Source organism: Leptonychotes weddellii, chromosome 12 (genome assembly GCF_054177405.1).
Source record: "Leptonychotes weddellii isolate Sample4059 chromosome 12, ASM5417740v2, whole genome shotgun sequence".
In the NCBI taxonomy this organism is placed as follows: domain Eukaryota; kingdom Metazoa; phylum Chordata; class Mammalia; order Carnivora; family Phocidae; genus Leptonychotes; species Leptonychotes weddellii.
This window is the reverse complement of record NC_138380.1, coordinates 53097690-53116611: the sequence shown is the minus strand read 5'-3', so window position 1 is coordinate 53116611 and position 18922 is coordinate 53097690. Positions and strand designations below refer to the sequence as shown.

Here is an 18922-nt window from a genome sequence, read left to right as displayed (position 1 = left end):
GAGAGACAGCGAGCATGAGAGGGAGGAGGGTCAGAGGGAGAAGCAGACTACCTGCCGAGCAGGGAGCCCGATGCGGGACTCGATCCCGGGACTCCAGGATCATGACCTGAGCCGAAGGCAGTCGCTTAACCAACTGAGCCACCCAGGCACCCCAGCAAAATGTTTTGATCCTACACAACTCTCCCAGCAGTTATTAAGTCCTGCTAGCTTTCTATTGTGACATCCCTTGCCAGTCACACTCCAACTGCTCCAAGTCTACATCCACATCATCCTGTAGCTCGATTCCTTTAGGATGTCCTAACTGGCTACTTTTCTTGGCCTTTGGTTACTGCTCTCATCTCACTAGGACACCATTTTCATTAGATCAAACTCAGATTACTTTCAGCACATTCTTCACTTAAGCATTTAAGACTGTCCACAACCAACCTAATTAACCCTTCTAACCATGGTTCTTACTTCTTTACAGAATCCACTTCTGTAGCCATACTGGTATAATCAGTTATTCCTTCTTTAGTAAAATGCTTTCCTAATAATTGTCTTTCTACTTCACATCAATTTTCAAAAAACTGGCTGTGATGACTAGTATCTGTTTTACTGAACATCAATGGTTTACATTATCATAATTTGTCTCACGATCCCTTACTAATATTTTTATTAGGTTTACATATGTATAGGTCTTATTCTCTTAACTAAATTGCAGAAGTAAAAGGCAACTCTCCCAAACTAAATTACAGCTTCAAATAAAGTACTATATTCACAGTAGGTACTCAATAAATATATACTAACTGGGGTAATTTGCTAATGAATTCTATAAAAATCTGGGTTTATATGTGACTATTAAGACATCTTTGAAATATCAAAGTATTTAGATAAAGGATGCATCCTTATGGAAATAACCTCCTAAAAATAAAATAAAGAAAATAAAAATAAGAAAAGACCTGCATCTGTAGTTGGAAACTGGAAAGCTGTCAAAAGCTAGAATTTTGTGCTACATGATTCCCCCTCCTATGAAAGAACACCTGGTCTGGGAGTTAGGTATCAGGGACACTGACAAATTTACACTAATTTACCCAAGTCAAGGGGACAAAGTCAGATAATGAGGCAAACATTCTGAGATAAGATGGCTGCATAAGCAGAAAAGCAACACGTACTAGGTTTGGTGGAGAATGGGTACTGTTTCCATAATGCATAAGAAGTGATAGGAGGGACAGAAAGATTATCCAGAAGAGTTTGTTCTTGAGTGGATAGTCCAGGTAGAAAAACTATTAGTAAAAAAATCCTGATAATTCCTTTAGAGCAGAAAGACTAAGTTTTTCCCATAAAATATATATTCAAAATTTTAACTACAAACTTAATACAAGGAGAAACTTAAATGGGTTAATGCAAACATTTTTCTTGGTAGCAGTGTGTGTATGTGTGAGAGAGAGAGAGAATTATTGGTTGGAATAGTTTTGAGCAGTTAAAAAAAAAAAAAAGACACCTAGTTAATGACCATTAGACTCAAATATTGGTTAAATGGGTGATTAGTTAGTATCCAAAATCTTAATATCCAAGTTCCACAGTTTGCCATTACATTAAAAAGCCTATCTCCTTCCAAGATGGAAGCTTTAAATCACAACTTATAAAGAGAGTTCTATCCTGACCAAACTGGTGCTAATTTTGATCAGTATTAACTACCAAAAATCTAGCCTGGCAAAGCTCCCTCCCAGCATCAGAGGAGAAGCTCTTTCTCATGGAGAAGGTCACAGATGGTAGAAGTTTGCCTATCACACTTCTTCCAGTGGGAAGAAAGAAAAAAATCATATATGCAAAATAATATTCTAGGTGGAAAGAACTTTCTGGAATCACCAGACTTAAATCTCTTTCTGAAATGACACTATTAAGTGAAGACAACAGTAAGATTCAAGAAGATGCTTCAGTCTTAGGAGTGGGAATAAAGTAGGAATAGTTTTATGTCATAAGAGATTTCATGTAGGTATTAAATAAATGTATTTTTGTATTAGAAATCTCATTGGAGGTGGTAGACAACCTACTTTTTCTATATAAAGCTGAATTCAATTAGTGGAAGTCAAACTTGAAAATGTTTATAACTCAGAAGAATAAAGGACTGAAAATAGGTCATGAAAAGTCAAGGAATTAATTTAAAAATTTAATTATATAAAGGAAATCTGGGGAGAAAACACAATAGATATTGCAGAAGTCATAATGATACAGAAAAGAAAATTCCCTTAATTGAATTTAATGTCAGAAATTGCAGACAGAGGTATCATTTAGTGCTTGGCAAAATTAGTGACAATCCCCAAAGAAGCCATAGTCACATGTTACCTTAAAATTTAAATATAAAAATTCAATAGCCTTCAGCAGACAATACAGATTATTTTCAAAAGGCAAGAAAGGCCTTTTGTGAAATGCTAAGTACCACAAGAAAATGGCATTTAAGGAAAAGACTGTTACCTTAGAATTCTGACTGTTAGAATAATAATAAATAAAAAAGACATTTGTGATATGCAAGAGCTCTAAAAACCACCAATCAGTGGAGACTTTCTCCAAAAAAAAAAAAAAAGTGTATTTAAAAAACTTAACTTCTGGGGCGCCTGGGTGGCTCAGTCTTTAAGCGGCTGCCTTCGGCTCAGGTCATGGTCCCAGGGTCCTGGGATAGAGCCCCACATCAGGCTCCCTGCTCCGCGGGAAGCCTGCTTCTCCCTCTCCCATTCCCCCTGCTTGTGTTCCCTCTCTCTGTGTGTCTTTCTCTGTCAAATAAATAAAATCTTTAAAAAAAAAAACAAAACTTAACTTCTCCAATGATGAAAGGAGAATAGGGACTCCTTTCAACAACTATTTAAGGAATTTATCCGATACCAGACAGTAAGCTATATATTAAGATGTGGACACCTATTTTTTTTTTTAAGATTTTATTTATTTATCTGAGAGAATGGGAGACAGAGAGCATGAGAGGGGAAGGTCAGAGGGAGAAGCAGACCCCCCACTGAGCAGGGAGCCCGATGTGGGACTCGATCCCGGGACTCCAGAATCATGACCTGAGCCGAAGGCAGTTGCTTAACCAACTGAGCCACCCAGGCGCCTGAACAGACACCTATTTCTCAATCTTTATGGAATATGTAGTCAGTTAAGTCAGACAAACACAAAAACATATTCATAATAACAAGTTATGAAGGAAACAAAAGACCAACTTATGAAAATAAAACCAGCATTAAAATTTTCAAGCACAAAATATTTTTAAAACTATGTAAAAAAATCCAAATAAAGATGGAAACACAAAAATGAAGAAGCAAAACTTCATTCTCAAATATGTAGACTTGAAATATAAGAAATAGAACTTTTAAAAGTGAAAAATATTACTGAATTTAAACAAACAAAAAAATCTCAAAGCATGGGTTAGAAAACAGATGAGACGTAACTGAAAAGACTATTATTGAAACTGAAGGCAGAGTTGAAGAAATGACTCAGAATTCATATCAGAGATGACAAAAAATAGGAAATGTAAAAGGAGGTTATGGAATTTGGCAGATATGTTAAGAATGTCCAATATAGGGGCACCTGGGTGGCTCAGTCGTTGAGTGTCTGCCTTCGGCTCGGGTCATGATCCCGGGGTCCCGGGATCAAGCCCCGCATCGGGCTCGCTGCTCAGCGGGCAGCCTGCTTCTCCCTCTTCCACTCCCCCTGCTTGTGTTCCCTCTCTCGCTGTGTCTCTCTCTGCCAAATAAATAAAATCTTTAAAAAAAAAAAAAAAAGAATGTCCAATATATATTTAATCAGAACTCCAGAAAGGGAGAATAGAGACAATGGGGAAAAATAAAAATAAGAATTATTGCTAAAAAATTACCAGAAGTTATGGAATACACGAACTCATTCATAAAGGAAACCCAGTAAATTCCAAGGTTGATGAAAAGGAAATTCAACAAGTAGACAAGTGAAGTGTGAAACCTAAATATAAAAAGACCCTCTTAAAGCAGCTAGACAGAACAGACCAATAGAGGACTAACAATTAGACTTACCACAGTAACAGTGGAAGTAAGAACACAATGAAGTATTTGCAAAGTGCTGAAGACAAAAAGCAAACACTGACTCCCTCCAACAAACAAACAAACACTGTTCACCTAGAATACTTTTTACTTCCCACCACAAAACACTATGTATCAAGAATGAAGATAAAATATGAACTCCCTCAGTTAAACAAAACATAAGCTTATTCCTAAAAATACTCAGACAGTAAAGGATGTATCTCAAGTGGAAGAAAAGTAATTTCAAAAGGAAGGTCTCATAGGGCAGATAGCTTTGGAAAATGAAAGAGCTTCAAAATAAGTAAATAAATCTGAAAGCAGTGTCTCCAGAAAATCAATAACATTTAAATAGACAGTATAAATAAAAATACTGGTTAAGAACAGCAGCATAAAAACTGGAAGGTGAGTTATCAAAATGTTCTAAGATCAATGAAATTGTTGGGGAGCAATTAAAATACTAAGTTTAGATTTTCACTTACATATGCAAAGTAAATTTCAGAAGGCCTACAAATGTCTAACAATAGGATGTGAAACTTATTTGTCAGTTGAGAGAAAATAGAGTAAGAAACAGTTAGGGCTTCCAGGCAACTAAAACCAAAGGCAGCTCTCACAATATTTAAAAAAAAAAAAAAAAAAAGAGAGAGAGAGAGAGAGAGACACTGATTAGAAAAACAAAACTGAAAAATGAGAACATCAAATAAAGCTACACATATACAGAAACACACACACATACACAATCACAACAATCTGTGTAATTTGAAGACAGAACTTCTGAATTTCAAAATAATTTTAAGTTAAAAGAGAAAAAGAGAAAATCACCAAATTTTTTTTTTTTTCAAAGATTTTATTTGTTTATTTGACAGAAAGACAGCCAGAGAGGGAACATGAGCAGGGGGAGTGGGAGAGGGAGAAGCAGGCTTCCCATGGAGCAGGGAGCCCAATGCGGGGCTCGATCCCAGGACCCTGGGATCATGACCTGAGCCGAAGGCAGACGCCTAACCGGCTGAGCCACCCAGGCGCCCCGAAAATCACCAAATTTAAATGAGCAATTTCTCATACTTCTGTGCCTTGTCATTAGCCTTGTGACGAAAGGCAGTCTGGAAAAACTTAGAAAGAAGGAAGAGTGGAGCTACTGATGAGTGTAAAGCTGACCTAAAACTATCACCAAAAAGAGTAAGCCTGCCTTAAGTGTGAAAATACCTAGAAAGAGTGCACATCTGACCAGCATGACCAATTTTAAGGGACTTAAAATTATGCTTGATTTCAAGTGGCAGCCTTCTCCTGGTGGTGAAAAACACATAAACACATCTCTGTCAACTGAGTGTTGAAGGGGAAAGAAGCAAAAGGGAAAAACACAGGTTCCTGAAATACCAAAGAGAATGAAAAAGTTAAAGGACACAAAATTCCTCCTTCCACCATTAAATAAAAGAAATTAACTAAAAGAAAGTGGATTTTGCTATATTGACAGGCGAGGGTGGCACTGAATTAGGTCCCCTATAAACTAGCCAAATCCACAACAGACAAACCGGAGAGAATTTACTGCATCCAGAGTTATTACCCACAATAAGGATTTAACCACCTCAATTAATGAACCACCTTCCATCCAAGAAATGTTAAGCAGAAGACTGTAAGATAACACTCCAAATTGAATAGAATTTTTGCACAGTTTTGACATTCAGAACCATACTAATATTTCACATACTCAAAAAAAAAAACAACAATTAGAATCAACCAAGTCAGAGGGGAGACATCCAAAGTGGATTATTAACAAGATAACCAACCTGAAGAGGATGGCAAAGAAAATAATTAACCTAAGTAATTTTGGAAAATAGTATTTCGTTCTATACATTAAGACAAAGAACTGTATATGACTATTGCACTCTAATTAGTAAATTTGTATTCTCAGAGGTATGGGTTGGCATTTCTGAAGTTACACTTGTGTGTATTCCAGGGATGAACAAAGACGTATTGAACAAACTTATTTAGAAAACTTACACCAACAAAGGTTGAATAACATGTCTACCATCACACAGATAATAACTGAGAAACCCTGATTTGAAACCAGAATCAGAATCTATAGAGTCTAAGCATTTAACATTAGGGACATTATTATCCAAGAAAGCTTGCTCCTAAATGACTATTTCAAGTTTAGATCCATTATTTTTGGAGGGCCTAATTTAATACCAAATTTAAAAATATAATCCCGGGCGCCTGGGTGGCTCAGTCGGTTGAGCGACTGCCTTCGGCTCAGGCCATGATCCTGGAGTCCCGGGATGGAGTCCCGCATCAGGCTCCCTGCTCTCTGGGAAGCCTGCTTCTCCCTCTCCCACTCCCCCTGCTTGTGTTCCCTCTCTCGCTGTGTCTCTCTCTGTCAAATAAATAAATAAAATCTTTAAAAAAATAAAAATATAATCCCTCTTGAGATTTTTAAATGACTCAACAGCAATAAGTTGGGTGTGTGGTCTAACACACATTCACACCTCCATGGTATGCATATCCTGCTTCCACAACTGCAAAAAAGAAAATAAAATCACTAGGGTAATTCATGTTTTATGATGTGACTACAAACTGATGAGAGAATCACATCTCTTTGCTTAATAATAATAAAAACCCTAACTTGCAAATTGGGACTCTGACTCTGGAATTTGTAACACCCAGACAAAAGGTAGAAGCAAGCACTTTTCAGTGAGTATTGATGGAGGAATAAAAAAAGGAGTTCTGTAAAACAGATGTAGGGGACATAAAGCAAATATTTACGGAGTCAAAATGTCATTTTCTCTTATAGTTTATAGTATCACACATATACACTGCAAAGATAGGCAGGAAGCCTTGTCAATTTCAGGAATTGTCATGCCATAAAGTGGTAAGGCATAGGGAACAGCAAATACCAGAGTCATGTTGCTAAAGCAAAGGCAAAAATAAAAAATTAAAACAAAACATACATTGATCTGACTGTCATGGTTGGTTGGGTTTGGCATGATCCCTGGCGGGATCTGTTTTATATTGAGCCATGATGAATATTTGCTTTCTCTGCCGACATGTTTTCAGTGAGGTGTAGGACATAGGGAAGGCTAAACAACATTTTAATTATTGTTCCAGTGTGGAGAACAAATAAGCAGCACATTAGAAATCTCCTGTGACACTCTGGAAACCTTACAAAGGAAACACTAACATGTTTTCCATTCACTCAGCCTAAAGCATAATTCTCCAGTTTCCTGGATATACTAATTTCATAAAGAATAATTTAAGTGTTATATAGAACACACACAATCAAAAGGAAAAGAAGAGCTACAAAATCTTTCTTCCTTTTAATTGTTTATTCATTCTGATTGGGATTGGAAGGCTTTAAAAAGACAAATAAATGCTTGCGGCTATAAATAATTAAAATACCGGCAAAGAGGAGTAATAATTACAAGAAAGAAAATGTCTGTCTGGATCATACACATGTCCAACAAAAGGGGTGAGAGACACTACTGAATAGTGAGCACTAAATCATGAAAGCAAAAATGATTGATAATCTTTATAGGAATATATTAAAAGGCATTTAAAAGTAAATGTCAAATTCAATGATAGAAAGTTCTAATTATATACATATTCCTATAAAAATACAGTCTTCTCATAGGCTGAAATATTTCCTGACTTAAAAAATGAAAGAAAAGCTCTCATGAGGAAATCTAGCCTGTTCAGATTTGTTTTGTTTTAGATTTGAGCACTTTACTTGGAAGTAAGCTCTCAGCATTGCAGAACAAAAACAAAAACATACACTCACACAGCTTCTCTATGAAAATTGTAGCTTACAATGACATTCTTCTACACATCACTCATTTTTTAAAATAAGTCTTGTGAAGTTTAGGAAAAAAAGGGTAGGGGAATTTTGTCTAATTATTATGGAAGAAGCCTTTGGGCTTGTTTTTCATATTCTTGATAATAAATACTATAGTAACAGCCTAATTTATAATAATCATTTTCATTCTGAGGCAACCATTTCTTGTACATCTCTCTATGCATGTTAACTTTCTCCCTTCAACTAATTATGTGGTGAATTGAAGGAAAAAAGTGAATGTTTTAAGAGGGAAACAAAATAGATTTAACTGAACACTAAAACATTCCTTGTTTTCAACCAGGAGCATTTTAGCCATAAGATTTTAAGAGAATACAACAGAGTGCAATATCTCATAACATTAGTTTACTTACAACAGGCTTATGAATCCAAAAAAAAAGAAGTTATAAGAAGAATGTAAATATAATTGATACACGCTATATTTTAATATGCTTGACATTTAAACACCTTAAGAAATGACAGTAGGATTCTTGATCCTTATTCTTCTCCCCTTCAAGACAAAAGAAATAGTTGTCATGTCCTGCAGTCTGATACATCGCTAATTCCCAGAGAGTATAAAACAGCAAAAGATCAAATTAAGTTATAGAAAAGGGACAGTGAATATAGATAAGCCACAAGGGACTCAAATTTTAGGTAAGTCCAAAGGCAAACTATGTTAAATTCGTGAAGACGTATCTTGTTTGTCAAAAAACAGAATTCAAAAGCCCCAGTAACTCAGAGCTCTGTCCAGCAATATCCACTTGCCTAACAATCACAAGAAGCCAAAGATATTTTTCAAAAATAATATTTTTATAGCTCATAGCAGAAGCTCACCCAGCTCACTAGGCCACCCAATAAATATCATGTAATGGTGATAATGAACTCTAAAATATGCACTGTATACCAAGATGTATGGTACTTGAGAGGTAGGGGAAGAAGTCACTGTGCCATATTAAACTATACAGAAATCCATAGATTCGGGATTTAAAAGGGATACTGAATTTGTGGGGTTTTAACTGCTTTACATATAATTCTCATCATTTTATAAAATAGCTTGACAATGAGGGACAAATACATAAAGGTTTTCTCCAGTACCCAAAAATTGACAAAATATATTAATATAAGCAAAATAAAAAATTTAAACTGAATTTGACTTAACACTCATCTTGATATTAAACTGTTCATCTCCTCTTCTCAAGTGTCACTCAAAAACTGAATACATCACATGGCATGTAAAATATAATCTCTTACTTCACTGAGGGGTAGATAGAGAAAGTAACAAAAAAGCTATTCCTTTTTTTGAAACCATAACTAAAATTTGATCTTTTAGAACTCTGAATAAACATAAAACAGTTTTTGTTACATTACATATAGTAACTATTCCATTTCTTGCTTCCAGTTGTAAAACAGACAAGCATATCTTCCTCTATTACTCTGGAGCCATCTACATCTAAAAATAGCTCATTTCTTTCACGCAACCCAATAGAATCATTTCTAAGTTCATTAAGAATAAACTAAATGAATCAACTAGAGAGTAATCACCACAAATTTGAAGATAATATAAGAAAGATAACAGCCAAGACAGGATGACCTTTCAATGATGGGATTATAAGTAATGAGAGTCATTTATTATTCATTGCAAGTAATTACTTATAATTACACTAACTTATTATAACTAATAAGAATTATAATGGTGGACTCTTTGGGGACCCCCCTCAAAGAAAGTGCTATAAATTCTAACACTTCTTCTTCTTTAGCAAGAAATCAATTACTTTTTAATTTGATGAAGTAGACTATCTAATGGATTATAACTTAAGAATGTATCAGAAGAACAAAACTATTTTTGTAAAGGTTTCTTATAATAAATCATTGAGAGGCTTGATCAAGGTGGTAGCCTGAGGACACGCCTTCCTCGTTTTCAATCCCTAAGAAATGGGTGCTGGTGGTGACGGTGGTATTAAATGCACTTGGAAGCTCACATATGCACACACAAATATACATATGAAATACTGGGAAATAATGGGTAATGCTATGATCTGACTAGAAATTTGGGAGAATTTCTGAGAAAGAGAAGGAGATGGGATTAGACTGGAAACAAAAACCACAGACCAAAACATGTACAAGGTAGGCCTCTGCAGAAGACAATTCTGGGTTGATTCCAGCTGAGAGTGAACAAATTCAAGGAGGAGAAAAAGATCCTGGCCCAGTGTTAAAGGTAAGTATTCTTGCACCATATTCTAAGGAGTCAACAGGGTGGCAGATCCTTCACTCCCCACCTGCATTAAAGAACTGGCAATAAAGATGTTTACCCACAGCCTACAGGAGATCATGTGAGCACTTATCTAGTGAAATGACAATGTCTTAAGTTGCCAGGAAACGTCAGAAGGAAAAAGGATCCTCTATAAAGGAAACAAGCTATTAGAAATAAGTGACATTTATACAGTAATAACAATGTGAACACATTGTGTTAACCCAAAGTTGTGATAATATGCATACAATTCTCTCACCACAATACATTATGAAAAAGAAAAGTTTATACTAAGATTTCTAGTTTAGTTTCAACATACAAAAAGCTGTAATTTAACACACTATGAAATTAAGGAAAAAAACACAATAGGAACTTTTTTTTAAGATTTATTTATTTTAGAGAGAGAGAGAGTGTGCTTGTGTGTGAACAAGCAGGAGGAGGGGCAGAGAGAAGAGGGAAAGGGAGAGAATCTCAAGAAGATTCCCACCGAGCTTGGAGCCCTATCCGGGGCCTGATCCTATGACCCTGAATCATGACCTGAGCCGAAATCAAGAGTTGGACACTCAACTGACTGAGCCACCCAGGTGCCCCTACAATGTGAACTTTTAATTACATTATTTGTACTATTCAACATCTAAAAGAAGTAAAGAAAAAGTGGGGAGGAATCTCTTTCATTATTTTAAGAATTACCTTAAATAAAGCACAAGGATAACTGTCATCACTCCTAACATGTCTCAGTGTACTAGATTTCTTAGCTACTGTAACAAGAACAATAAATATAAGGGTTAAATATTAGAAAATAAGATACAATGTATCCTCCTTTTTAAACATAAAAAGTAATCATTTGAAAATATAAAAGAACTGTGAACAGAGTTCAGTAAGTGCTTAGGTATAAAATCAATACACACAATAATGTGCACTTTTCTATATAATAGCAATAACCAATTATAAAATTTAATATTTTCAAAGACCCCATTCACAAAACTTGGTAGATCTCAAAACAGTGGCAATAACCAATTATGAAATATAATAAAAAAGATAATTATCACATTAGCAAAAACAAAGCAAAACAAATAAAACCCCATAAAATGGTCATAATTAAGTCTTGAAAAATGTCAGGTAAAATATTGACTTTTCCAAATTAAAATAGAATTTTCAACAATAAATACTGATAATTCCAACTCAGAACAAGTAATTTGACTCTACATTTGTAGGATGTTCCAAAAGAGTGAATGTCTCTCTCTCTCTCTCTCTCTCACACACACACACACACACACAAAACTAATGTTAAATTTGACTCATGCAGTTTTATAGTTAACAGATTCATTTTCTAGACTGAAAAAAAACATATTAATTTTGGTCAAGATTTCAGTTAAAGGAATAATAAATATGCAATTTTTGATGTTGCCATAACCCTGTGATGACAGCTACAAAGGAAATCATATTTTCTGCTCTCAGGTGTTATGTGGAAAAAGAACAGAGACATATTCTTACAAGTTTGCTAAAATTCATCTCAACCTCCCCCAAACAATACCAGTGACCGAGAAAGCCATATTCTCTTCTTTTCCCAAAGTGATAGAGAGAATTTTAGGTAATCAAACCTATGGATAGGGGAATGAAAATTGTGTTTAAATGAGAAGTTTGCTAATCTGGGTTAGAGCTAATCTGTGACTTTCAGATAAGTGGTAAATCAGGGAAAAGGTGCTTCTAATATACAGAAGAGAAACCAGATGACAAATAACAAAACCGAAGGAATAAGTTGGCAAGAAAGCTAGATTCTGGCTAGGACATAAGACATGGCGGTGAAGAAAAAGAAGAATCTTCACCATTTCCAAGTCATAAGGCAGGACAAATTAGACCCATATAACATACCACCTTAGTTGGATTCTCTAATGGATAGAATTAAGAACATGTCAAATATGTTGCATTTATAAAACACTATGATAGTCATACAAATAAAGTTATTATGATTAGGGATAAGATGAATAGAAGAGAAGAAAGGCGAAGAGTAATGAGCAACCCACAGACATCAGAAAATAATTAGTTTTACTTCATGACTAAATGTATAATATATAAATTATTTTCAGTCTTACAGTTTTAAATAAGAAACACTGGTATATATTGCTTTAATTATTGTAGCTAAGCCATGAGAGCAAAAGCATAAAACAAAAAGATTCCAAGTTTTAGCAATCCATCTAATTTTAATCAGTACTGCCAAATCCATTATTTTTTAGGAAAAAAATGACTCGATCCATCTTGCCAATCACACATTGTACTTCTCTATAATTATGTTCCTCCTTTATCTCTACACTCTAATCTCATTAACCTTTTTTTAAGCCTTTTGAATTTAAGTTCTCTTCAGTCATAGGTATTCTTATCCTTTCTCTAGAATGCTCTCTTCCATTCACCCAGATCTCAGCTTGGGTGACAAAGTTGCTTTTTATTTTCTTTCCTCTTGCTCAAAAAAGTCTTTCTTGACATGCATGCTTAGGTCAAATCCATCCATCATGGCTCTCATGGTATCTCTTCTTTTTAGCTCTTGTCTCTGTTCCAGTTTTATATTTGTTAATGCGATTCTCTCCTGGCCTGAAGCTCTAGGCTGATACCAGATACCAGGTTATCTTGTCTGCCCAGGCTCAGCATTGCATCCCAAGTTTCTCTCACGATGCGGATACCAGAGTAGGTTCCAGTACATATTTGTGCAGGGAAGCACATATTTTGAATGAAAAGAAAATGTGTAAGGAATGTAATTTCAGTTTCTGGCACTGTTTGTTGATAAATTTCTGCAGCTCTTTCAGGATGTAGTTTTGTCTCTTTTCCTATTCTACATTTACATTTCATCTCCCTCCCCTTCTCTCCCATTCCTCCTCACCAGAAAGGACATTTCTCTTTCAGCATTCCACCATTTCTGACAGATTGCCATTCTAAGTCACAGGACCCATTCTTTCCAGAGTAATGACCTAACTTCACATAGGACCTGAGACAAGAATGGGAATGCACACAATCAGATTAATAACTACTGAACTTAAAATTTTTTTTCCACATTCTCCTAAGGTCATCTCAGACTATACCTATTGCATGCCTATCGTATCCTCCAGAAAATCAGTTGTCCTGATCAAACTCCTGATAGGAGTTGTGTGCAAGCAAAACTTATAATAGTGAGGTCACTATGATGTTAAAACTAATAGATATGCTATGATATCTTGGTTACTGGAAAGAGATGATATTCTTTTTTGGAATCAGCATTACTTATAATAGTGAGGTCACTATGATGTTAAAACTAATAGATATGCTATGATATCTTGGTTACTGGAAAGAGATGATATTCTTTTTTGGAATCAGCATTACTTATGTTCCTTTAATGGTGCATACTGGGTATTTCCAGATAGGAGGAAGCAAGAGAGAAAGGGGTCCCATTAAATAAAGACTCTAGAAAAGCTTCCAGTTACATCACAGAGACCATCCCAAGCTGCATGGCTAAGAAATGCTGCTGCTGTGTCAAATAAAATTGGGTTTCTGAAGTGAGGAGATGGGCACCTAGCAGAATCTGTCTTGCCTGTTTTATTTAATCCTTATAATAGAATTAAACAAACCAATAATAAAAAACACCAAAAAACTAAAAAACTCCATGACCACAAATCCATCCTTCTGTCTTACATTGCCCATTCCTAAATTGGAGAATGGATTTCCAAAGGGCAAGCATGAACTTCCTAACACTGACCCAGCCTCATTTTGCCAAAGTGCAATAATTTGGGAAACTCCCTTGAACAAACTTTCTTCCTTTGTATACTGCCAAGGAACTCTTCTATTTATGAGACATAAGTAATGAATCTCTGTAACTTTTTTAAAAATTAGGTCCAAACTGAGTAACATCTGGAAGATATTCCTAGAAGTTTGGGATTCAAGGATGAGTAGGTTCCCTATTTTCAGAATGGAATATATATCCTGTTTTTAGGGGTTTTTTTTTTAGTTTATTTTTAGTAAATTTTCAGCAAAAAAGATGACTATATCTATTCAGCGCTTATAATCTACAAATCTTCCCTGGATAAGATTCTGCCTTCTGTTTACTTTGTTTCTGGTACTACTTTTGATGACTTGGCCACATTACTCTGTTCACAAATACATAGTGCTATATAGGGAAGCATGAGATACATAGCAATGTGTTAACAAGTAGGTCCTGCCATAAAAAAAATTTATAATCTCTAAAGATTTTTATGGTGAAATATATACCAAAAAGTTAAAGAATAATACAAGGGCTAACATCTTAATATTCTCTGATAATGCCTCAAAGGCTGCTCAGGAATCTAGCAGGAAGTCAAGGAGGCTGAAGCTTTTCATTCCGCTCCTCGAGTATGTAAGACTTCTGATTTCAAAAGGGAATCCACTTCATATTATTATTGCAAAATGGGTTTCATTGATAGAAAGGATTTTTTTAAAACAAATATAATCACAGAAAGGAGAAAATAAATGGTTAATCAGTAGTATACAGATAATGGCATAAACTCATTGGAATGATTTCTTACAATGGTCAACTATACCTTCCAGGACTGAGCTGGAAGTTCAGATACACGGAATAGAATTCTCTGGCACCACTGAATAGGAGTGGGGTGGGGGAGATGCTGTGAAGATATGGAAGCCCAAAATACATGCCAGAGTATGACGACTGTGAAGATGACACCCTGACTTACAAAGGCCACAGAAGACCCCAAGGCAGCAGGGTTGGAATGTATGACTTGACCAAGTTTGAAACCAGGGTACAGGATTTAGACATATACTCAAGATCATACCTCTTCAAGATGCCTCATCAGGTGATTTAGGCAGCAAAGTATGCAGAAAAGTAGTACTTTAAAAAGAATCATTCAGAGGAGAAATGATCAAAGAGAAGTGAGAGCAGGAGTTTTCAACCTTAGCATGGCTGTCCCTCTGGGCTGAGTAAGGCTCACTGGAGGCTGTCCTGCGCTTCCTGCACGTTTACCCTCATCCACAGCCTCTACTCACTACATGTCCATAGTACCACACCCTCACGGTCATGGCAACTGAAAATGTCTCCAGATATTACTGCTACATGTCTCCTGGGGGCAAATTTGCCTCTAGTTGAGAACCACTGTACTAAAGGTGGGGAGAGGGGCACCTGGGTGGCTCAGTCGTTAAGCGTCTGCCTTCGGCTCAGGTCATGATCCCAGGGTCCTGGGATCGAGCCCCGCATCGGGTTCCCTGCTCAGTGGGAAGCCTGCTTCTCCCTCTCCCACTCCCCCTGCTTGTGCTCCCTCTCTCGCTGTGTCTCTCTTTCTGTCAAATAAATAAAAATCTTTAAAAAAAATAAAAAATAAAAAAAAATAAAGGTGGGGAGAGTAATTATTTGTAGATATAAAGTATCTTTAGATATAAAGATATAAAGGGAGACCTTTACTAAAATGATGAGCACACGATCTGTACAGGGCTTCCATACATGGCAAAGAAAGCATATTCAGAATTCCCTCAATGATTTCAGTTTCTACTCTATATAATGGGAAAATACTACTCAAAAAAGGCAAAGTAGACAAGAAAGCACATGTTTTAATGAGGTGAGGGAGGTGTGGACAAAGAGACAATGAGTGGATGATTTCTTCATATGAAACCTGTCTGTACATAATAATATCTTCCAGAATACTTTCTCAAGTTTTAACAGATATATAAAAATGAACATAGGAGTAAATGATACAGAAATGTATATGGGAAGAATATGGGCAATCCTGACATTTCTCAACCTGCTTTTGTAAGTTATGATTGAATTTTAGCCACAACACATACAAATTTACCCTTTGTCAAAATATTAGAAGTGATCCTTAAAAGTTGCACAAAACTAAATCTAACCACAAAGCAAAGATATCATGAGAAGGTCCATATTTAAATGAATACTATATTCAACTTTTCTGAAAAGTAACAACAATTTTGTAGTATGATTACTTACTAATATACCCATCTTGGAGTCTGAATTTTTTTAAATTTTATTTCCCTAAAAGCTGAACACACTATTTGAAAAGTAAAGAAATAACACTAAGTGTCCCTGGCTAAGATCGCAAAACCACTTTATTCCAATGTACTTAAGCAAAGGTGGAGGATTTTCTGCCTTTTGATGATCACCTTTTTTATCATTATTGTTAGATGCTCCTGGAAATGCTCACAGCAAAATAGAAAATTCATACAAGGATGTTTTAAACAGGCATGATTTCAAATGCACCGCCAGAAGGTTTTAATAAATCTAAAGAAGTGCAGTGTCAAGCAAAAGGTTAATATATACCTCTGTGAAGACCTCTCTTTGACTGTTCTTTGACTCTGCTGTGGTTAGGTAAGACTCTATTATGTAAACTATATATTGAGCTTTATGCCTTATAACTCTGTTAAGTGTTATTTGTGAAAGTTCCTTAAACTGATTTGGAATTTTGCTTCCTCACCTGGCAGCAATTACACATTCAAAGACCACCAGAAATAATTCTTCAGCTCCTTTTGGGATCTACAAGCTTGTTATGAACACTTAAGCAAGTGCATAGGAACATTACACTCTGATAATAAACAAGGCTAGAGGGAAGGTTATTTTTTCTACTAAAAAAAAAAAAATCCTGTTCATAAATGATTCAAAAGCCAAAAGAGAAATAATTCTACCAATATATGAACTTTATCTGAAATCAAGGCCACTCTGTACAGGATTTTGAACTCTGAGGGTAACAGCTCACACAAATTACTGACTACTTCTTGCCCAGTCAGTACATTCATCTAACAAAGCAATTTCCATATGAGCAACCACAAACATTTCTGGCTTCACTTGTTAATCTTCCATGAAAAACTATTTCCATACTATTTTTAACTTGTATATGGTAATGATTATCTGTTTATCTCTGAAGCATGAAAACTCTTACAGTGCCCTTTATAATATATTTATGTACCGTTTTCCCTTCCATGTCCTTGGCAGATGCAAGTATTCCTATCTTCCTTCCAGAAACAAAAGTTGAGAAGCACATTTCTTTCTTTCTTTCTTTCAGTTGGCTCCTTTTTTGTGTCCCAAATTCTCACACTTTTGAGCCTACTTCTCAATGGCTTTTCAATTTTACCTTCTTAGATAAAAAGTGTGTGATACTTGAGGTCAATTACTGGAAGCGTAGATTAAATGGCAAATGAAATTCTTAGTTCACCTTGACCACATATGTATAAAATTTAAGTATTAAATATTTTACTATAAATTGGTAATTGATATTAAAGCACAGGAATCATATCAAGATATTTAAATATAGATCTGAACTAAGGTTTCTTACACGCCTTTTACCAAGTGTTTTAAATTAACTCATTTAATACACTTAATAGCCATATGATATGAATTTTCTTTTATCTCTACAGATGAGGAAAATAAACTTAAAAAAATTAACTATCTCATCCAAGTTTACAAAGCAAATAACAGAGTGTCCTGTGTATTAAACCCAGGTCCATCTGAATTTCAAAAATAATTTTTTTTCTCTGATTCTAAGCTCCACCCTTTTTGAAATTCAAGAAGTACCCAATTACCAATTAGACTGACTTCAAATATGTGGAACTTGAAACAGTTACAAATTAATGCTAACAAATGATAAGCAACAAATGGTCTTTATTCTTAAGGAACTCATAGTGCTAGAGACAAATATTTTTTTTTCCCCATGGTGTCTCCATTGCATCAAATGCATGAAACATCAGCATTACATGGAGAAGATTTCATGGAACAAATTAGGTATCCATTGTTTATTGGAGTAGAATGAGAGGAGGGTAATGGGAAGATTTTATATATATAATAACATATATATTTATATATTATAAATAACATACATTATATATTATAAATAACATATATTATATATTTAACATATTATAAATAACATTTTATTAACATTGCATATAATATAAAGAGCCAAAACATATAGTATTATAGTTTATATTCTACAAACATACATATATACACACATATACATATGCGCACACACACACGTGTATCTCTGACGTATCAGATTTATCTTTCCACTACCCTCCTCTCATTACAGCCCAATAAACAATGGATACCTACTTTCTTCCATGAAATATCTGTGAAGTGATTTTCCACATATTTGCTACACACACATATATACACACACGTATATATCATATATGATATATCTACACATTACCTATATCTTCATATATGTATGTATACATCTTATTTTAAGATTTGTGTCTAGATTAAGATCTTTAAAAGTATTCCCTATATCTGAGAGCTCTGAGATCTATCATTTGTGTCATGTGAAATCTGTAAGATAATTTCTTGAAGCACTGTGTTACAGAAAACAAGATTACAGAAGCATTATATTACAGAAAACATTAAGATACTACTTCAGAAAGGAGAACTTAGATATTCAACTCTAGTGATCTATACTTTAATCTTTTTGATGTGACTAAGCATGGGAAGAGAGGGGAATAGGTGGACGAAAAGGGACTTTTGCTCTTTATTATACTTCTGTATTATAAAAATTGTTTTATGAAATGTATGGGTTCATGTGTTAACTTTATATTTTTTTAATAACAATACTGAAATTCCCAAAGGAGGACTGAAGTTTAGAGACATCTACACAAAATCTCCCTTTATTAGCATATGATTAAGAACACTAGATCCTTTTGTAGTTCATAAGTGTGATGATTGGGTGTTCACACCATTGTGTGATACGTGTCTCCCTCAAACCTTGTTATGACCTTGGCATATTACCCATCTGATGTGGGGGTAAAAAAGCAAACACTATATTATTTAAATTTAATTTTCAATTATTACATTCCAAAGAGAAGTTGAATTTTCCCTTCAAC

At 35.0% G+C, this 18922-nt stretch overlaps 1 protein-coding gene and 1 non-coding gene across 6 annotated transcripts in view; one reads left to right on the top strand and one right to left on the bottom strand.

Annotated features, from left to right (window-relative positions):
* CRPPA (CDP-L-ribitol pyrophosphorylase A) overlaps nucleotides 1-18922 on the bottom strand; it is a 278958-nt gene that overhangs the window by 17221 nt on the left and 242815 nt on the right. The gene's annotated exons all lie outside the window — the stretch shown is intronic.
* LOC115941900 (small nucleolar RNA U13) lies at nucleotides 18734-18837 on the top strand. Its single transcript, XR_004076572.1, has one exon. It is a non-coding gene; the product is annotated as a small nucleolar RNA U13 (small nucleolar RNA).